Raw genomic sequence first — 23389 nt, forward strand, 5'->3', positions numbered from 1 at the left:
AAGTTTAGCTTTTGTTTTAGCTACATGCTAGCTTTTTTGGCTAATATGAGGTTTTTTTTTGTAGTTTTTTTAGGCTAATTTCGCATTTAGCTAATATTTTATCTGGCTTTCAGCTTCAGTGTTTTCCGCTATTAGCTTTAGCATTTTCAGCTATCAGCTTTAGTGTTTTCAACTACCAATTTCAGCCTCTTCAACTATCAGCACTAGCATCTTTAGCGGCCAAATTCATCTTACAGCATTCACACTAGTATTATCAGACATGCAGTTTTTCCTAAAAATAAAAATTGCTTCCTAAAGCCAATAAACAGTTATTTAAGGATTGGAAGGGAACTTGACGTGCAGAGAAATATGAAAGTTGCCTCTCCCCCTTAGTATGATCTGTGCTTTTATGTCTTATACTGTATATATATGTAACATCTGTCAGAGTGAAACAGATAAAATGTAGCCACTGGATGAATTTCATATGCACTGTCCCAAATAAACAAATAAAATAGAAATTAAAGTTAATTTTAAAGACAACAGTAAGATACATAACCACAGAATATTTGAAATCTTGTTTATTTTTTCATCCAGAAAGAGTTACAAAATACACAGATTTCCTTCATTTGGCGCCAGTTATTCCTTATCAGCGTCACATCAAACTACAAGAACTCTCAGGACACCGTTTCCCACAATGCATTGTTTTGCAGTCCTCAAGGCTTCTTGCAGCCAGCGCAGTACCCATTTTCTGGCTGCGCTGGCTTAGGAAGGCGCGTCTTGAACTAACAAAATTTGTAAACAAAACCATTTGACTAAAGATGGATGTGCTGGGGTCTACCAGAGGTTGTCAGGAGGATTTTTCCCTTTTTCAAACTTTTTATTTTGCTGATGGATTTTGAGCATCTGTATTGAAGCCAGGTTCAACACTTGTGACTGCTGGTTTTAAACTGCGTAAGAATCCCATATGTTGGTTACTGCAGACGCTACAGGTACACAGGCTAAACAACACGTCGGTAGAATCAATGTGGATCACGTTAAAAGTTGTTTTATTGAGCATGAATTCATCCAACCACATTTTAATGAGTTTCCGTGTCTCATTGTTGTGGTTTTTTGGCGTTATTTCAGGCCGCGCGCGCCGCGTAACTAGACGCAGAAAAGAGAGTTATACGTTTTTTAGTGGTGTTAAAATAAACGTTCTAACAAGTAAACCAGTTGGACCAATTGTTTTCCTTTTGGATAACATGACAATCTAATGCTCTACATTAGTCTGCGGCTCACCGATCACCTCGTGTTTACATCACGTGACTGTCGGGTAGGGTGGCCGTTTTGGTTCAGTTGTTCCGCTCTCTGTTCGTTTCATATTCAGACTGAGGAATCTCAGAGCGAACTGAAGTTCAGTCCGATTGGAAACGAAGCGAGACTACATTGAAAAATGAGCGGTTCCTGGAACAGGAAGGTAGTTATCTCCTGCCACAGCTCCGCAGAGAAGGTGGGTGTGTTTTCGTTGTGGACTGGGGGCGGAGCTTGCAGCACACACTCTTCCTGGAGGGAGCTGGAAGCAAAACGGTTGCACCGCTCTCCCGCATGCGCGAACCAAACGTCACTTCCGCTAAAGCATTTTCCGGTCTTCGGACGGTAACATCAATAATAACCTCGAAGGATAATAATATAGCACTTAAAATGTGTATCATAGTGAAAACATTCACTTATTGTTGAAAAAAACCAAAGGACAAAGACACGTTAAGGATCAGGACCTTACGGTCTTGCCGTGATCACAAACAGACTACAAATGTTTTCTTCTTCTGCAGTTTTACATGACGGCAGTTTACTCCCTAAGCTAAGAGGGTACAGCGCCACTTCAAGACACTTTATTTTCTCCGGTAATCCAAATACATTATTAACGGTAACTCTGTGGCTTTTTTTCGCACTGTAATCTAGTCAGGAGAAGCTCTCGGTTGTTGAGAAAAACATAAATTCTTGTGATCAAGGAGTTTTACTGTTTGGAAATGACTCTGTGGTATAGTGGGTGAAGAGCGGAAGTGACGTGTGGTTCACGCATGCGGGGTGAGCGGTGCAACCGATTTGCTTCCGCATACAGAAAATGCAGCGACAGGCGTCGATCTTAAGTCAGCACGTTTCCAACCGCTCGTGTTCGTGGGTATGGGAGGGGCTGCTACAGACTGTGCAGGCTTTTACAGGATTACTCTTCAGTGCATGAACGGATCAAAATACCACTTTGGGGTTCTTTATAGTGAGGAATGAACAGTAAAACGCATTTAAAAAACTTCAAAAAGTAGAATTTTCATGGTAGGGCCCCTTTAAAGATTGGTCCTCTACTGTGAGAAAATGCTACCAGAACATGATAAAAACACACAAAAAAGTAGATTTTCATTGGAGATGGTTTTTAAGGAGTAACAACAACAAAAAGCATTTTTGTCTGTGTAGCGTTAAAAACAAACGTGCATCGGCGTATCTTCCCACAAGACTGTTACCGAGGGTAAGAAGCTGCTGTTGCAGAGACACAGACAGAGCGAGGAACTGCTTTAGAGAGCAGATCTGTGAGGGTCCACTCTCTAATCACGTGCGCACTTTGACCTGGAGCCCAACTCCCACGCTGCCGGAGCAAAACAAAAACACATCCCTGCACCTGACACCGCAGTGATCTTTAAACAGCGGCTGGGCGGGAGCTGCAGCGCAGACAACACCACCTGCCTGATCCCAGAGCTGCTCTAGCGAGCGCGGCAGAGCCGACTCCCTCAGCTGTCACGCTCGCTGCTCTTTCGAGCCCTCTTCCCCTTTCAGCCTCTTTCCTCTCACTGCTTTTGACATCACACTGTGCAATCATGAATGAAAAGACGAACATGACTCACAGCACACGTAAGAAACCGGCGTTTTTGTGTCTGCAGTGATCCTTTGAAGCGGGATGAATCATGACAACAAGGAAGATGATCACTGAAACAGAAAGACATATTCAAAGAGCAGCCAGAGGCGAGAACGGAGTTACCTGCACTCTTCTGCCTGCTAGAGATCAAGATGAAACTTCCAAAAAACGTTCATCAGAGGGCAGAAGATCCAGCTTGAGGTAGACCTCATCGACACCATCTGAACTTTGACTGAAGTTAAGTCCCCTCCTCGATAAAGTTTGCTCCTAAAATAACCTCAGAGAGCGACCGTAGAAAACGCGCTTCAAAAAAACCTCCCCAGTCACTCACGCTCGGCTTTTATTGGCTGATGATCAGCTTTGATGTAATCAGGACCAATGAGACGCCAGCGAGGACACTCAGCAACCTGTTTCTGCAGGAAGGTACAGAAAGCTGGTTAAATGATTCCAAGAACAGGAGGAGATTGTGATTCTGATTCTTTCTGTTGAGTTTAGTCATGAACGGGTTGATCTACTGACAGACAGGAAGAAGAAAGCCTCAAAAACAGCCTCCAGCTTATGTATTCTAGTATTCAAGCAAGACACCTGGATTGTGTACACAACAGAAGAGCCACATTTGAGAAAATACTGAGACATAAAAACAAAAATAAAGCTAATCAAATGTTAGAGCTATGATAGGCTCCAGCAGCCCCGTGACCCCAGAATGAATTAAGCAGATTTACATGCTGGATAGATTAATGTTGTCACAATATTGGTATTGACTGATATTTGCATTATTTTCTGTATAAAATTCCAGCTGACAAGAGTCACTGTTACAAACATGAACACGTCAGTTACACCGAGTTTGTCTTAAATGTCTGAAACAGAGGACAAACTACATTTTTATATTCTTGTAAAGTAGTTGTGTTGCACTTGTATTCCCTCAAAACTCAAGAGATTTCATGTTATATCTTTTAATAAACTATTAAAATCAGACAAAATGCTCTTGAAAAAGTAAAAAAAAGTTTTTAATTAATAAGATCAAAAGTCACAGACCTATAAACATGCTGTAAAACATTAATTAATGCTGTCTCACAACAGATCTAGTAAGTACGAGCACATGACTCATCAACACATGTAACTACATTTAATAATCTTAACTTCAAATTGTTCTATTTTGTAGGGCTCAAACCGATTTGAATCGATTTAAGCTTAATAGATCGATAATCGATTCATAAAAAATATAGACTGATTTACCAAAGTCTGACGTTTCCCATAGGACGGCTAATGCTAACACTTGGTCGACATGAACATACATTCTGACTAAATTAACATCTTTATAAATTCACATGCATAAAATTTCCAAACTCCTTTAAGGAAATATTTTTAAAGTAACAATTTGTGGTCTAAAACATAGTTTATTTCCTCCTGCTGTCTTCTTCTTCTGGAATAAGGTGCAATGCTAAAGCGTGATCGCCACCTAGTGGCCAAACTGAAACGCCCTCCAGGAGAAGCAGAACAATGTTTACAATGTTAATAAACATTTTTGTTAGAACTTTTCTTAGAAACTATGTTATTAACAATCTCATTATTACACTAATACGTTTTACAGTATGTGAATAAATGTGTATAAACTCAAAATTGAATTGAAGAATCGAAAGAATGGAAAAAAATCATAATCAAATCGATTCAGGCTCTTGTGAATCAAATGGAATCGTTTCTGTAAATTATAATCAATACCCAGCACTAGTATTTTGTAGGATATTATGTAGGACTCTCTTAAATCTGGTCCAGTCCGGACTTGATCAAAGTCAGATGCTGCATCCCAATCAGGAATTGGAAATATATTTTATTCTCATTCATTTGATCCGCACTAAATACTTCAAGCTCATTATTACAAATGAATACATTAATACCATCAACGATTCACAACATTCTATTGATTTAAAGACCAGCAGAACATGGCATCAGTTTGAACAGGAGACAGGAAAAAGACATACTTAGTTGCAGTCCGGTTATATAAAATGGACCCATGAGCTGGACTCATTTTTGGACTCCCGTAAGGTCCAAATAAAAATGGAATAGAGGTACTGTTAAAACCCATTGATTGGAAGCTCATGATGACAAAAGAAAGGTTTGCATTCCTCTTCGCCGCCCTCAATCTGCTCTCAAACAACATTAAATGCTTTGTAAGTACCAAAAGTCCTGCATGTGAAGGTCCAACTTTGAGTGGAAAAGTTGAGGTTGAATTGACTGGTCCATTTAAAACCGGACCGTACCACTATAGAAACAAGGCTTGAGTCACCACAGTTCAGAACAACTCAACTTTCACTCTTGGAAACAATGATGAGAGCAAGAAAAAGGTCATATCAGACAAGGAGAAGATGGTTTACATCAAGAAAAAAGTATTCTGTAAGCTAGAAAAAGACAATAAGCATTAAGATAACAGTACTGGTCTTAGTTAATGACACTGCTGGACTTTTATTTACTTATTTGTTTACATGTTTGTTGGTATTTTAGGTTGTTATCATTTAATTCAAATTTATGGTTCAATTCTCCTTCTTTTTCCCAGTTAATTCTTAATTACCTCAGAGAAAAGTAAACTTTATAAATAATAAAAGATGAAAAATAAATAGGGGACAGCTTGGATCTGATTGCATGGGTTATTAAAGTCTAGGATCAGGACTCAAATGATTTGGAATCAGATTGGGACCAAAAAACTGGATCAGGAAATCCAAAATGTTAAGTCTCCCACTTGATTATAGAGGAGTTTCCTTTTTATGTTGTCATTTTTTCCTGAAGGTTTGGGTCACTCTGTAGTGTATTTTGGTTGTCACCGTTTTTCATGGTTTGGCTCCGTGATTGCCAAAGTTCTTGTCCCTCCACTTGAAGCAGGACCACCAAAATCCTCAGACGATGAGCAGGGCGTGCTCACGAAAGCAACTGACACTACGAGCCACATCACATCTACCTCAACCGTCAACGTCAAAGCACGGATCAGATTTCGATCTCCGAATGAGTGCTGAAGATCTGGTTTTGACAAACTGTTTACACCCAGAGGAAGTGAGATGTTGACGAAAGAGCTGAGCAAACAGGAAAGGATCTGAGGTTTCTAGTTTCTTTGATGGTGCGCATTTGTCCGTTTGCTGTGTTTCTCTACGTGTCTTAGACAAATGAGAGTATCTTCTCTGATTGCTCCCGCATGACCTTCACAAAATGAAAATTCACTTTTGGTCTTGCATTTTTTTAAAAACAACCAAAATTACTGTATTGTTTTAAAATCCTCTGAGTATAATTCAGGACTCCATAAGTAAAAATGGGATTATCAGAACATTTTGCTACGAATCAGATGAAAAAATGAGTCTATGCTTCAAGAAACCACTAACAAATGGGAACATCAACCTACTGCTCTCATTTACTATTAAAAGCCTCATTCAAATGTACGAGTGTTGCAGGTTTCTGGACTGTCCAGGCTCATGGAGGGCCGTAGAGAGGAGCATCTTGACCCCTTTAAACCAGAGCTTTAGCTCCATCGTTGTCATTCCTTTGACTACCGTAGCTCATCGACCATCAACCAAATAACGTAATTCAATCGAATTCTGAAGCGGAGAAAAGCAGCCCTATGCCAGTATCCAAGACTGGTGTGTATCCAGGTGTGTATTTTTTGCCTTGTTCCCACTGAGCGGTCCAGACCAGACTGGGCCGGACCGGACTGGACTGGACTTTTTAGCGTTTCCATTACAAAATGGACCAGTTAAGTACGACCATCTGGTACCATTTCTGGTCCCGTTGGTCATAGGGCCATAGAAAAATGGAATGGACCTGTGAGGGCGGAGCCACTCATTGTTTGGCGGAAAGGTTTTCCGATGACAGGAAGCACCCGACCAGCACTTTTCCCGACTCCTGCGTCTCCCGACCGTGATCTTTTCCAGGGCCGAAGACTGCTCTTCCTCCGGGGTTCACCTCCCTGTTCGGACCCTCTGGAGCGTGTGAAGCCAAAGAATCACTCTCAGTTGACAAAAAACGGCCAAGAGGGGACTGGTCTGGTCTGCACCGCTCAGTGGAAGCGAGGCATTAGTTCCCTTCAGACTTATGTGACCACCTCAAGAGGTGTCATGAAAATGGAACATATCACCATCCTGCGTGTGGTAAGTCTAGTGTCAAGTATTTGTAAGGATTATGTGATCTACACAGAATTAAGACGTACGAGGGATCCTGTCGTACAGGGTCCTTAAACCGCACTCTAGTCATTTTTGAGGTGGATGTATTGGCCCCTTACTGACCCCACGAAAATGCTGCAGCACAGCAAGATAAGTAGAATACCCGTAGAATGGCTATATCTTAAGGCCAAACTAGACTCTTATTGTTTAAATATTAATAAAAAATACCAGGCTCCAAACGAGGAGTATGCAACAGGCAAAAAGGCTGTATCTACCCATCAGGGCCGTTATGACTGAAGTGTGAGTACTGGCCCCAACTGATTCTGTGCAAATAATGCACACACAGGGTGTGACGTGATACAGAAGTGGTCCCTCGTAGAATTCCCACACAAACTACGCTCTGATTAACTAGTTTTCTTATTTCTAACAGTCAGGCTACACGGAAGGATTTGCGCTGCCTGTTGCCCGCAGCACGCCCATAGATTTTTTAAAAACTAACATTTTGGGGAAAAAAAAACTTTACTTCAAGCCACTATAATCCAATCCTAGCCTGGATCAGATCGGCATCAATCATTAGCAGTGATTGTCACAAATGTTGATTTTATTTTACTAATTGCATAAAACTGTGTTTTAACCAAACCGTAAAAAAAAAAAATTACAGATGTAGTTTCTCCATCTGTACCTGTGGCTCTCAAATCACCAAGCACACAAAATAAAGGGATGTCTGACCCAGATTACCAGATCTGCGCCCGTTTCCACAGCATCTGGAGAGGTAAACAGGATCTGTTTGAAATGTTCACCACTCATCCAAGTAGCTTAAGTCCAGAGGCCACGACTCCACTTCGAAGCATGCACCTGCACAAATAACAATCTTCATTGATAGTTATCCGTGTTTCTTTAAAAACTGTTACTAGTTTTCTCAGCATCGATGAATTTCCATATACTTTCTCTTCATTTTAAAATATATTTTATATGCATTTTTACAGTTGCTGTTCTTAATCAAGGCCTTTATATGCTTACTTTCAAACAAAAGTTTCTCGGGTTCTGACTGAAAAAAGATAAAAGCTCAAACATCAGTAATCTAGAAACAATCAGGATCTTTTTTTATATTATTCTATTTAAAACCAACACCGTTAGTTTCCTGCAACTTCTTCTTTTTCACTTTAGCTATGATCTAAAGAATATTTCCCCGTTTTACATACAAGAAATATGCTTTGTCATTAAAGAATTGATTCAGAGAGAAAGAAAACCACGATGTCCTCTGAAACAAACTGATAGCTCTTCAACGAAACCAGAACAAATAAGCCCGAGAGCCCACACATTAAGAGAACGAGAGCAGTGACGGAGCTGATAATGGTCACATCCTCTGTGGTACTTTTCCCTCAACAGAGAAGAGCCTGAGGTAACTGTGTGGTCCCACCAGTAATTGTGAGATTGTTGGTGTACCGTTAAAGATGTTCTGAGGACAAGTTTCACACTGACTGCAAAAACAACAACACTACGACTTTACAAGAAAACAAAACTAAAAGGTTCTAGTGCCGAACATAATGTAGCACAACAGAAACCTGCAGTGGAACGCCCATTTCTGACTGAAAGGTTAAAATGCTGTTTTTTGCAAATATATGCAACCTAGAAGATCTACCGCACAAGTTTCATTGAAAGACAAAGAAAAAAGTGGTTTAGAACACATGAGGGGAGCTAATAAGGGCCGGTTACTGACACTGCCTGTCCCCAAAAGACAAAATCTAAACGTGTTACATTTTGTGGTGAATGCATAAATATAGAACAAAATAAGCTCACAACTTCAGCAAAGGTCTGTCTTTCTTATCAAATGAAAACCTTTCTATGATGCAGATATTCATCTGTTTCTCCATAGTGAAGTCTGAAAAGTCTGCAGCTCACCAAAGGGCGATGCAGAACCTCTGAGGGAATCTGGAGAAAAACAAGAATTGAAAAGTCTTCAAAATATTAGGTTTCACTTTTTTTCTACTTTTTTTACACAAAACAATGTCATTATTTAGATAAAGTGAATTTTGTCTTTGACCTCTTTGAGTCTACAGCAATAAAACACTGTCATGAATCAGTCCCCTGTCTCCCTCCTCGGGAAGTATCTCCAGAGTTCTGGCAACTCCTGGTTCTCCACACTTCACTTCCCATCAGCCCCTACTGTCACTCCCAGGAGCCCCACAGATGGTTTCAAACACCAGTAAGCACTCCCAGCAGTATTTAGTCTGAGTACTGCGGACTGCTCAGTGCGAAGTCTTGTTTATGCTACTTTGCCTGCACTACTGAGCGTTCTCATCCTGACTCTGCTTCGTCTGCTGCCTGCCCTGACCCTCGCCTGGAGCCTGACCAATGTGGTTGTTCTCTGATGCCCTCATGCTCGTGCTTGACCCCTACCTGTCTGACCCTGATTTAGCTTTGTGGACTTTTAGCTGTGGTTCACACTGTTGTCCTGTCTGGACCAAACAAACCTGCTGGACTTGTATCCAACCGTCTGCCTGTTTCTGACAAACACAATGAAATGCATTGGTAACAGAAGTCAGAAGACACCCTACATGTTTTGGGGGGAATCAATGTTTTCTTTTTTTTTTTTGATAAAGCAGAAATTAACCTGTGATCAAATAAATAAACTGACTCTGTAATCCCCTGTTTGTCAGAGAGCTGGGGTCCAAAGATAAGCAGATGTTTTAGGAATCAATTTCAGTTCCTCTGACCTTTATGTCTTCAATCAATATCATGTCCATCTGAAAAATGGGAAAAATACAGCTGTACACACCAATGTAAAAAAAACCAAAAATCTACTGGTGGTTTCCTTTAACAAATTAGCAGTTTTGGAAGTCAAACCAGTGTTTTTTCAAAGATTGTAAAAGTTACAAAGCAGTTTCCTCTCTCTTCTGTTTTGTATGCTTTTAGAAACTTTACCTGGAATCATGAGAATTCATATGGTGTTAGATGAAGAGAGCTCCCATTGTCACTTAGCAAATGTGCAGTCACAGAAAGACACAATAAAACCAGCTTTAATGGGAAAAAGCTCCTGCGTGCTCACCGGCGCATGACCCCTGCGTTCGGTTGCCGTGGTAACCTGCCATAAAAAGCAGCATGTGTTCCTTTATGAGAGGTGAGTCACAGAGAAAACAGGTTGAAAAAGGCAAACCGGAGGACTGCGGGTCGATGTGGAGTCAACTGTTCATCAGAAGGCTGGCATTAACCTGCTGCAGCTCTGCCTCCCCCTTTGGCGTGTTCACCCCTGCAGGAATGCACAGGCATTCACTTTCTCTTTCTACCCCTGCACTCTCATTGGCCTCGTGCCGTCCCGCCCTGTGTCACCGTGACTCAGGTTAACTGGTCCTGCTGGAAGCCTATTACGCCGCTCGGGTCAGTGCCACCTCCGTCTCACTTTATTGAGGAAGTGATCCAAAATAAAGAGCACTCTGTTATGAGCGGCCTCCGTTTACAGAAAATGTCACCCTGGGAGGAAACCGTTTAGTCATTTATCGTCCACCTCTGCTTTAAAACTGTTCTATCTTTGATTCCAACAAGACAAAAAAGCAATTGTCACTTAGACTTTCTAGTCCTCTGGACTAGAGGTGTCAAACTCAATCGCACAGGGGCCAAAATCCAAAACACACCTTAGGCAGGATAAACATTTATTGAACACTCTAAAACTACATTTTTAAAACATTTAAACCATAATTAAGAACTAGATTTATAGTATTACTTGCAATAATGCTAGTGTGAATGTGGCTACTGAAGATGCTAATGCTAATAGCTGAAGATAGTGAAATTGATAGCTGAAAACATGAAAGCTAAAATATTAGTTAAATGGCAAATTAAAAATAACTTAAGTTAGTCAAAACAGCTAGCATGTAGATAAAAAAATAGCTCGACTTCAAAATAGCCTAAAAAACTGAAGAAAACCTAAATTAGCCAAAACAGTTAGCATGTAGCTAAAATATTAGTCTAACTCCAAAACAGCCTTAAAAGAAAAAAAGACAATATTAGCTAAAACAGCATTTAGCTGACATTTTAGCAAAACTCCAAAATGGACAAGAAATAAATACTGAAAAAAGACTAAATTAGCAAAACAGCTAGTGTGAGGCTAAAATATTAACTACACTCCAAAACAGCCTAAAAAATAAAAAGCCTTGATTAGCTAAAACAGCTAGCATGTAGCTGAACTATTAGCTAAACTTTAAAATAACCTAAAAAAAATGGCAAAATAGTCCAAAAAGCTAGCATAATGCCAATCTTTTAAACTTTAAAAACTTAACTTTTTAACATAATTATGAATAATAAAAAACCTGGAACTTTTATATGGGGGGCAGAAGCCTTTGTTAGAGTCGAAAAACAAAAATACAACAATAGGAAATACGCAAGAAATATTTATGAAAAAAAAAATTAAGGATTAGGATCAAACGTACAAACTGCATTTATATGGAACAGGTTTGTGGACACACGTTAATTTATTTTTAGCCGGCTATAGATCTCATGGCGGCAGGTGAGGGACTGCTTCACCTGCCTCCACTTAAAGGAGGTTCCTGGTTGAAATGTATTTCAATAAGGAACCAAAAGCTGTCAAACTCGCTTCAAATTATGTCAACTCATCCAAAACTATTTTTGGAATCAAAAACCACTCATTTGGGCGAAAACCTCCACAATCATGGAAAACTTAAGTCTCTGAGGACGAAACACTTTCACATAACATTTCAGTGATTTGGGGTGTGTTTTTTTGTTTAGAAAGACTGAAAAAACAGGAGCTAAAGCCTGCATTTATTTCCCATCATCCCTTTGTTTACACTCCTGCTAGCTTACATCTCCCTCACAAGCCCAAGCTAGCATTAGCAGTGCAACAAAAAGTGAGTTATTCAGCCGTACAGTTTGAATGCAGATGAGGAAAACATGGATCTATTTGTGGAGAAAACTAAACTGTATCAATTAATGACTTTTATTTTTGAAGAAAAGTTTTGTTAATATCTTGTTTTTTTACTTGATTCAATACATTATATTTTCAGGATTCTAGTGTGTTGATAATATGATGAGCAATGTAAATAAATTACATTCAAATTTCATTTAAAGTGTTTCCTGCCGATATAAGTTATAAAAATAATGTTTATTCAGATTTTGTTTTTGTAACTTTTCCTTTTTTTTCTAAACCTGCGTGCATGCTAACATGATACTAGCATTTTGAATTAACTTTTTTTGTTATCGGGTTTCATTGTGGATGGTAAAACAACTTGGGGAATTAATAATAAACATTTTTTTGGTTTCAGTTTCTCTTCATTTACCCGTCACCACAAAGACCGCCACTGGCATCCTCCAGCTGGAATGAGGATAATGTGTCTCCCGGGAGCAGACAGTTTTTCTGCTGTTTCTCCCTCATAAATATGAAATGAGCCCAGCGAGGGCTGCGTGCGGGAGCGCTCGCCATCGCCGCTCTAAATTAAAACGAGCAGCAGCTTGGCCTCCCTGCCGAGGCCTGCCTAATGCCATTAGAGGTGATCTGAGGCCGTGTGGGGGCCGTGTGACGCCCCCTCACACACACCTTAATCACACACTAATCTCCATTCACACTGACTGCAGCGACACTAATTGAAGGAAGCGGCGCACACACTCCTCTTTGTGGAGTTCAGACGCCGTTAACCCTTTTGGCGTGAAGGCGCCACACACTTGTGCTGTGTGTACATTGTTCCCATCTAGTGGGAGGAGAGCAGACTGCAGGGAAACGAGAACACACAGCAGGAGGTTTTTATTTATTTTTTTTGCTTCGGGTGAGATCCGTGTTCACACATCAATAATTCACGGAGCCCGGAGTCTCATACGAGTCGACATTTGCATGTTTGGCTTTTGAATTGACAAGGCCAGAGGCGGCCACACTCACTCACACGCACAAGTATCCAGACTGGTGTTATGTAATAAATAGCCACGTGTTGCCGTGGGAACTAGGAAAGAGCAGGGCGGGGAGGAAGAGAGCGGTGACAGAGGATCAGAAGCATGTTAACACATAACATGACACTGCAGTGCAGCTGGGAGTCTGCAGACGTGCATGTGGATGCACAGCTGATGCATGGAAGGATTTCAAACTGGAAAAAAAAACAGGTTTTGCTTTATTTGTTTCTGTCTAATAAACGGATCCGGCCCTCCGGGTAATTCTATTTTATTGTTATTTATGACCCGATGATATCTTGTACTTATTTCTAACTCGTATAATTTTGACAATATATATTTTTATGAGAAGTAAAATATTGAAAGTTATTTAAGGTTTAAGTTGATTTATTCTGGAACAATAATCCTGCTTTTTATTATTCATGATTACATTAAAAAGTTATTTTTTGTAAAGTTTAAAAATTTGGCATTCTGCTAACTTTTTTGACTATTTTGGCATTTACTAAGTTAGACTGCTTTGGAGCTCAGCGAATATTTCTATTTTGGGGTTTAGATACTATTTACATGCCAACTGTTTTGGGTAATTTATTAGATTGTTTTGGAGTTAGGCTAATATCTACATGATAGCTATTTTGGCTAATTTTGGCTTTTTTTTTTGTTTTGTTTTTGCTATTTTGGGGTTTAGTATACTATTTGCATGCTAGCTGTTTTGGCTAATTTAGTTATTTTTTCCAGATTTTTATGCTATATTGGAGTTAAAATATTTCAGCCACATGCTAGCTGTTTTGGCTAATTTAGGCTTTTTTTTTTTTTTTTTTTTTTTGCTATTTTGGGGTTTTGCTACTATTTACATGCTAGCGGTTTTGGCTAATTTAGGCTTTTTTCCCCAGATTTTTAGGCTATATTGGAGTTTAGCAACTATTTCAGCTACATGCTAGCTGTTTTGGACAATTTTTCAGGTTGTTTAGGATTTAGGGTAATATTTACATGCTAGCTGTTTTGGCGAATTAAGCTTTTATTTTTTGTTGTTGTTTTTTTGGGCTTTTTGATGTTTAGATTTTTTTTAGCTACATGCTAGCTGTTTTAGCTAACCTAAGTTGTTTTTTTTATTATTTTGTTTAACCTAATTTGGCATTTAGCTAACATTTTAGCTGGCTATCAACTTAAGCGTTTTCAGCTGTCAGCTTCAAAAATTCAAAATCAGTTTCAGCATTTTTAGCTATCAATTTCAGCATCTTCAGCTATCAGCACTAGCATCTTTAGCGGTCAAATTCAGGATTCACACTAACATTATTGCAGGTAATGCTATATACTGTATCTAGATCATAATTATTCTAAAAAGTTACGACTTTAAAGTTTTTTTAAATTGTAGTTTTAGAGTGTTCAATAAATGTTTATCCTGTTCGGCTCGCGACCTAAGGTGTGATTTAGATTTTGCCCCCCGTGGGATTGAGTTTGACACCCCTAAAGTACAGTGCTTTTAAAAGGTCTTACCTATTTCCCGGCCACAGTTGTAAATAAGAATGACGTTCTTAGTCTATCTCACATCTTCTTCCTGGTATGATTTCTGCTTATCATTCCTGTCAAACACACAGCACAGTCAAACTTATTTGTCTAAGAAATCACAGCTATTTATTTATTAGGTTTTAATATCAGAGTTAAAACTGAATTGCAATCTAATTGTCAAATAGGAAAAAAAATGCAATTTAACAGGACAATAAATGTGATTTTCCATGAGCATTATTAAAATTATTAAAATAAAATTGTATTCCGTCAGTTGATGAAAACCCTGCAGATTTTCTGGGTGTTCACATTTTAAATCATATTTTCTGCACAAACTCCTGTTTTGGTCCAAAATCAACCACACATAATAAACTCCACCAGCTCCAAGTGGAAGGAGAAGTCTATGGTTTTTAATTTCAGGATAAATCTGAAGTTTTAATTTCTAATGTATTTATTTAAAAGAGGACAATGCAAATTAAAAGAAAGTCACATGATAAAACAGGACGAAACACGTAGTTTTGTAAAGAATCGTTTTCATCTGTAGTCCCATTGCAATGATGACACAGAAAGTAGTAAAAACACTAAAAACAATAGAAATGTACAAATGACATATACGTTAAAAGCTAATAAAATACTTAGCTGTACAAAAAAATGCAATAAGACAAAATTACAAAGAAAAAGACACTATGACCAGCCTGGGACCAGCTGGTTATACAATAGTTAAAAATCATTGCATTTAAGAAAATCATTGCTGCTTAAGGGGACATTTAGTTTCAAATAGCGTAGAAATTGGAGAGATTTATCTTTATTTTTTACATAGTTTTTCAAGTTCAGATGTAAGCTCACAGCAAAACGGCCACATGCTCTGCAGAAGTGATGTGATGCATGAGCACTTGAGTGCACGTGTCCCGTTGAGCGAGTGTGTTTCTGCATGTCTCCTCTTCAGCCGGGCTGAGAGCGTGAGAGCTGGTGCGCGTGCGGCACAGGCCGGCAGTCTGTGGTGTTAAACTAGGGCACGCTCTTGCACAGATGTCTGCGTGCAAAACCTCAAGAAACAGGATCGAGAGACATTTTTAGAATTTCAGTGCAAAAATTGTTTTGTAGGGCTGCACGGTGGCGTAGTGGTTGGCACTCTCGCCTCAGAGTGAGAAGGAGGAGTTCTTGGTTCAAATCCCGATTGGGACCTTCTTGTGTGGAGATGCATGGTCTCTTTGTGCATTTGTGGTTTTTCTCCTACACTTCAAAAACATGCCTCATTTCTATAGCTTAAGTGTATGAAGGTATATTTGTGACAAAAGTATTGTGTGTCTGTAAGAATAATGTGTATCTGTAGAAAAAATGTGCTGCGTCTGTAATGAAGTTTTGCCCGTGTGGAACGTCTCGCACAAACGCTTTGGGAGTCTCAGCGTCGTTCTGACTTATGGCGCACTCGCTGTGGGATATTTGTGTCAAAACAAAGGCCCGATCCGAATTCTTCCCTTCTCCCTTCCCTCCATTTGAAGGGGCAGTTTAAGTGCAAGTGTTTCTGGGAAATGTATTTTTTAAATCTGACCCTCCAAACGGAGGGATACAAACTCCTCCCCTGCGAGGCTAAACCGTGTGAGATGCGTTTTCTTCACGTTGGTGCTCTCTGAACCACAGAAGTTAATATTTAAATGTAAGTAATGACTGTTTGTTGTAGCATGACCTTTTTAAAGTTTTAAAATCACTGTTGTTATCTATATTCAAATATTCAAGCGCTGTAAGCTCCGCGCTAACGCTAGCAGACCGGCGATTATCGATGAACGTGACGTTGGAATTATGAGACCCTACTTTTTCACAACTCTCCATTTGGAGGGCTAAGTGAAGGGGAAGGGAGAAGGGAAGAATTCGGATCGGGCCTACTTTGTGTCAGGAGCTTTGTCCGAATCCCCCCTCTAACCCCTAACTACTAAAAAACTATATAGTGCAGGACTACATAGTGCCCTGGATTCATAAGGCAATTCAGACACGATGCTCACTACTTTTCTTTTGTTTTTCAAAACACCGGATATGACGTCACCGATTTCAAGAAGGGAAAAAAACGAACATTTCACAACATTTATTTATGACTCAGCTGTGTTTTGACGGTGAAATTGTGGTTAATTTATTCAAATATTACATTTAAACAAATTTTTTTGTTAAAAATTGTTCGACCACAATGCATTGTGGTCTATATCCGCTAATCCATCAATGTACGCTAGTTTTTCGCAAAGACTTCTGGGAAATTTCGAGTGCACTCGATTTGGAATTAGTAGATTCGGACAGCACTAGAAAATGGTAAACGCACTATATCGTGATTAGGGAGGGAATTCGGACACAACCAGAGTGTTGGGGGGAGGGGCGAAAATCAACCAATTGGAGGATGGAAGATAAGGAGGCTGTTTGTTTTTGGAAGGCTTCTCAGTAATGGCGCACAAAGCTAGGCTAAGTCACTTCAAAGTACTCTTTTGACACTTCCTTTCATTTCTTTTTTTGGGAGTAAACACTTTCCAACAGTCAGAAATCATCCATGTAACCTGATTATGCACTCCACCTTTTAAGAACATCGAATTCATTTAGTTTTAAGACGGTGACACAGTGGAGCTAGCATAGCGCTAACTCCAGCCAACACAAGTGAATTGTTAATATTTTTACTTTATAGTGGTATTAAAATAGCACCAACAGACGGTCAATTGAACCCCCGTTCTGAGCTGAACAGTTTACTAACAGAACCAAAGTAGTAAATAGTGTTAGCCGTCGGGACCGGCTGTTACATCAACCCCCCTCCGATCTGCTCATTGAATTCAACCAGAGCTGGTCTATTACCGGGATGAACACTCCTTCGTATATTTGTAACAGCAGCACACAAGCAGGTATTCTGTTAGGAAGAAAGGATGGCTACAGTTACAACATTTTTTTACAGACGCACAAATGTTTGATTACAACTACAAAACATTTTTGCGTACAAATACATTTTTTTTGACAGTTACACATTTTTTTTACACACAAATTTGTTGTCACTAAAATAACTTCTAAGAGTGTGTGGCTCAATCTGTTTAGGGTCAACCCCATCGTCACCCAACACTAGCTGGTTTGGCGGCAGTGACCCTGAAAGCGATTCAGCAGATTCTGAAGATGGATTATGGCTGAATTTGTTTTGTAGCAATAAACTCAGCAAACTTAAGATATAATTTAACCCTCAGGAGGAGCTCCTGTGATGTTCAAAGGCTCTCTGTGGTCTCTTGGCTGAACTCATCTGGAACAGTGCGAGGAGGAGTTTAATAAAGGGCGAGAGAGCCGGTTCTAAGCGGAAAGATTTAGCAACTGGGTCGGGTCAGGTCCATCACTGCGTGCAGATTGTTCTGCTCCACCCTGAGAGCTGAGACGGCCTTTTGAACCGACCATCAGTCAACACTCCCGGTCTGTTAAAAACAGCCTCATGCTTCACCTTAAGTTCCAGTTACCAGAACCGGTTTAAAAGGAAAAATATCAATCTAGTGTACATCCAATAGAATTATGATCCAAATGAGTCCAGCGTGGAGGTGAAGCTTGTGGCTTCCATGTATGGTCAGGGTGTGTTGGTTGTGTGATTGCATGTTTCACCACATAATCTGCTAAGTTAGGGACAGAGAAATACTTCCAGTGAGAGGCCAAGAAACACAACAGCTGCAAGGTTTGGACTTTTTAAAAACCTGAGACTACAGTTCTTTCAAACAACTTGAACCGCTTTATGCTTTCAGGGTCACCAGAGCCTAACCGGTCCACTGCTGGGTGAAGGTAAGGTACACCCAGGAGCCACAGGATCCAACACATTCTCATCCCCAACTAGTCCCATATTGACGTTTGGTTATCAACCCCTTCACGTCACTTTTAGGTGTCCCCAACTCGTCATTTTTGGACTTTCTGACTGCTTGTAAAATCAAGGGTTCGTAACCCTCAAGACACGGAACTGGACGCGGACTGGTCCTCGGGACGCATCCAATTACGGTACCCTCCCCCTAACCTGGCACCGGACAGGGTACTAGACACGATACCGGACCAGTACCGAGTTAGGGTACCGCTACTGGGTACCAGAGGTTTAGATTTGTGGCCTGGAGGTTGATGGGAACAGCCAGAACGTCAAAAACCGACGAGATGGGGACACCCAAAACATCAAAAAGTGACTCAGAGGGGTCCTTAACCCAACATCAACATGTGAAGACTTGGGAATGAAAATGTGTTGCACAATCTCACACTCACACCAAGGGATAGTTTAGTTCAACAAGCACCCCGGCCACTGGGTCGCGGACCAGTACCGGTCCATGGATAATTGGCATCATGTAGGTCATGGAAGAAAACAATTAATTATATCCATTTTTTTTTGTTTTTTTTTTTTGAGTCTCGAAAATGTTTTATGTTGAAAAATAATGTCTCAGCTACACCTTCGATCACTTGAGCTGTAAAGCTTGGTCAGGGGAGCAAAAATACGACGTTTAAACCATCGACAGTATATTTACTGGACATACCAACCCCTCCCCCTCTCGTGTTCCAAACAGGAAGTACCCGCTGGTTTCAAGGAGGCCAAAATCCCCTAGACTTCTAAAGAGACATGGACAGTTATTTCTCAGTCATTTTATTTGACAGAATTATCATTCTTGCTTCTTCTTAACAACTTCTTTGCAATCCTAATTTTTTTAAAGATACATATTTTTATCAGAAGTTGTTAAAGTTATAAACTGATGGGGGCAGCGGTATCAGGAAGGCACAGTGACAGCTTTGGCCTGATTTCGCGAGGGCCGTAAGTAAGACATTTTCTATGGGTGGTGTCAACACCTCAGGTCGTCCAGTAAATTCATACATGTCAATGGTTTGAACAATCCTTTATTCTAAAAAATCTTTTAGTTTTGAAAATTGAAATTTTGATCTTTTGAGCAGTAAAATTAGTCCGGCGGCATGCAACACGTGAAAAGTTGTTTGTGGAACCTTTCTTTGCAAATGGATTCGGCAGGAAGAGAAGAACAGACAGAAGAATAGGCTACAACGTCAAGACAAAAATAAAAAAAGAACAGTAGGCTACCAGGTGTCCTGCTTAAAGTATGGATTTATTCCAACAGGTAATTCCCACAGACCGAGCCTGTTTGCATAATATTCATAACATTAATTGGCAAAATATGTTACCAGAGTTTAATGTTCAGCTGGTGTTATTATCTGGAGTTATTATTAAAATTAATAAATTTATGTTGCGTGCAGGTTAGCTGTCATTGCACACACCTACGCGACCCCCACTCACCGCCGGGCCGCTGTGAAATCCTCAGTGGTTGACTGGTCCTCAGCCACAAAAACGTTTGGAGCACACTGGTTTAGAATAATCAATTAACCTATGAAGAATGTTTTTGGACTGTGGGAGGAGAAAACTCACACAAACTAGAAAAGTCCCAGCTGGGATTTGAACCCGCTACTGGACAGCCCTCAAAAAGTGATAACACAAATAATCCCCAATAAAGAAAATAATATTTCATCATTTGGGGCTTTTCCCCCTTTTGACACAAAACTATTGTACTTTCGACCTCAGGTTGAGAGTATCTCACCACGGCTTTTGTTGATTATATTTTTTTATATATGTTCAACATCGTGTGGAGATATGACGTGTTATTTTCACACAATGAGATAGTCAGAAGTATTACTTTCTTCCTTGAACTCTGCTGTCTCCCCACTGTGCTATCTTATGAGGTCCAGATGACCCCAGCCTTACATTGACGTGTTATCCGTCCCCACAGGATTTCCTGTCTGCCACGGACACCAATGAAAATCAAAAAACTTCAGCGATATGTCTTGTGGGGTCCAGATGACCTCCTATCCCAACATCAATAGTGCTGCCACTAACGATTATTTTAATAGGTCATGTGCAAAAGTGGATGTAAAACACACATTAACCATAATTAGCTTTAAACTAACTAAAACTAGATATATAGCATTACCTGTGATAATGCTAGTGAGAATGCTGTAAGCTGAATTTAGCCGCTGAAGATGCTAATGCTGATAGATAAAGATGCTAAAACTGATAGCTAAAAACACTGAAGCTAAAACCCAGCTAAAATATTAGCTAAATGCCCAATTAGCCTAAAAAACTGAAAAAACCTAAGTTAGCCAAAATGGCTAGCATGCAGCTGAAATATTAGCTAAAGTCCTTATGGCCTAAAAAACAAAAAAGCCTAAATTAGCTAAAATACCTAGCATGCAGCTAAAATATTGGCTAAACTCCAAATTAGCCTAAAAATCTAAAATTAGCCAAAATAGCTATCATGTAGCTGAAACATTAGTTACATTTAGAATTAGCTTAAAACCTGAAAAAATACAAAATTAGCCAAAATGGCTAGCATGTAGCTTAAATATTAGCTAAACTCCAAATTAGCCTAAAACATTTTTTAAAAGCCTCAATTAGCTAAAACAGCTAGCATGAAGCTGAAATATTAGCTTAACTCCAAGTTAGCCTAAAAAATAGAAAAGAATCTTAAATTAGCCAAAATAGCTAGCATGTAGCTGAAATATTAATTACATTCAAAATTAGCCTACAAACTGAAAAAATACAAAATTAGCCAAAATAGCTAGAATGTAGCCTAAATATTAGCTAAACTTCAAAATAGCATAAAAAACCTGAATAAATGCCAAAATAGTCCAAAAAGCTAGCAGAATACCATTATAACTTTCAACTTTACTACACTCTGACTCCATATAATATAAAGTAACGACTAATCGACTATTAAATTTGTCGTCGACTATTTTAATAGTCGATTAGTCGCCGATTAGTCGATTAGTCGTGGCAGCCCTAAACGTCAACATACCTAGAATAGCAAAGGGTTATAAGATCACTGGTATCTAAACAACATGACTTTGGAGAAGCAGACTCACTTTCCAAGTCTAGCTTTCAAACTCATGGAGTAGCTTCCCCGTATCTCCACCAACAGATGAGATCTCACCCTTAGACAGAGTCGTGGAAAAAGAACTGAGCTGGCACACAAAAGCTTTTGCCATTGTTCTGGATCTTGGAGAGGCATCAGAATTTTCCTGGAAAGGTCGTGCTCTGCTGTTACATCAGGGAGCGGCAGAGGGGGAAAAAAGCTATTAATGGCAAGTGATCCAGGTCCATTTTCAACAATCTAGGCCGGCTGTTCTGACGTAAAAGCGAGGCAGCAGTGAGGCAGGGAGCTCATCACTGCACACAAGAGGAAGTGGTTGACGGAGGACCAAGAAAGATGTGTATATTTTTACATAAGTGAAGACGGCGTTATATTCAGCACCTCACAGCCTTTGAAGAGACTTTCTAAGAAAACTGATCTTTTATGTTGTGTTTTGGGGGGATTTACACAAAGATCTGACACCACTGCCAGCGGGGTGAACTGGTTTGGCTGGTCGGTATGGTTGTACCAGCCTCCCCTCCAAAACTGGACACTGATAGATCTCTGCACTGCATCTGTAAATTCACAACTGTGTCTTTAAACAAAGAATCTTCTGCTGTTTCCAGTTGTATGGGCATTCCCCTTCCGTGAACGTCCAGGATCAATCACTGGTATGAGGTATAAGAGCTGAGTCCCTCTGATCTAAAGCTGAACGTTGGCCCAGTGTTTGGCTGTTTACCTTCAGCTCTGGTTAAAGTGGTTTAAGAGGTCAGGACGGCCTCTGGGCCAGGGGAAATGAGCACTTCCCTTTCACAGCAGTGAGGTTTTGGGTGTCGCCCAAACACGTCAAGCATCGTAGGGACACAGCGCATCCCGAGTTCTTTTTCTGTGGCTCTGTCCCGCACGTGTGTGGAAAGACACCGGAGAGTGGCTGAGAGAGGTGTCCATTCGTGGGACACTCCCCTTTGCCTTTGGCCTACTTAACCGAGCTGCAGCGCTCTCCTGTTCCCAGAACACTCCTCCTGTTTAACTATAAAATGTCAGGTATAAATCTGAGAACGCAGTCGCAGCGTTTGCTGTTTTTCAGGAGAACAGCTGCATAAATGTGCTGATTCTGTCAAACCCTCAGAATACTAACAAAAGCTTTTACTGATCTCAGATAAAAGATAGTGTGTGACATTAAAGAACAATCACTTCCATGTCATGCTGTTCTTGATTCTCTGTGATTCAAGAACTTCTTGTCTATCAGTCTTGATACCAGTGGAGAGCATTATTTTGGCTTTCTGTACTACCATGAGAAACCTGGGGGTTCATTTTGACCGGTCATGTCCTTTCATTCAAACTGATTCTGCCTCTTTCACGTACACTGACATCAGAAGTAGGGCTGGGTATCGATTTAAATTTCCAGAAACGATTCAGTTCGATTCATAAGAGCCTGAATCGAGTCCTCAGTTCAATTCAATTTTGAGTTCACACATTTAGACACATTTGTTGAGAAATACATTAATAATGTAATATATGATTTGAATATATTTATATTAATCTGATACAGTTCACATACTGTAAAATTTAGTTAAATAATGACACTGTTGGCCCTGCGACAGACTGGCGACCTGTCCAGGGTGTACCCCGCCTTCGCCCTTCAGTAGCCGGGATAGGCTCCGGCACCCCCAGGACCCTGAAAGGGAAAAAGTGGCCAAGAAGATGAATGAATGAATGACACTGTTGACAGCACACAGAGTTTTATGGATTTTCCAAAGAAGAAGTTCTAACAAAAATGTTCAGATCATTAACATTGTAAACATTGTTCTGCTCCTCCTGGAGGACGTTTTAGTTTGGCCACTAGGTGGTGATCACGCTATAACATTACACCTTATTTCAGAAAAAGAAGAAAGTACGAGGAAAAAAAACTGTTTTAGACCACAAATAGTTATTTAAAAAATACTTTCTTAAAAGAGTTTGGAAAATTCATAACTGTGAGTTTATAAAGATGTTCATTTAGTTAGAATGTATGTTTAGGTTGACTGAGCGTTAGCCTTAGCCGTCCTATAGTAAATTCCTTCAAACGTTAGCATCAAGCTAGTGGATGTTAGCTTTATGTGCTAAATCTAATACTTCTCCTCTCC

The sequence above is a fragment of the Oryzias melastigma genome, linkage group LG23 (assembly GCF_002922805.2).
Source record: "Oryzias melastigma strain HK-1 linkage group LG23, ASM292280v2, whole genome shotgun sequence".
NCBI classification, from domain to species: domain Eukaryota; kingdom Metazoa; phylum Chordata; class Actinopteri; order Beloniformes; family Adrianichthyidae; genus Oryzias; species Oryzias melastigma.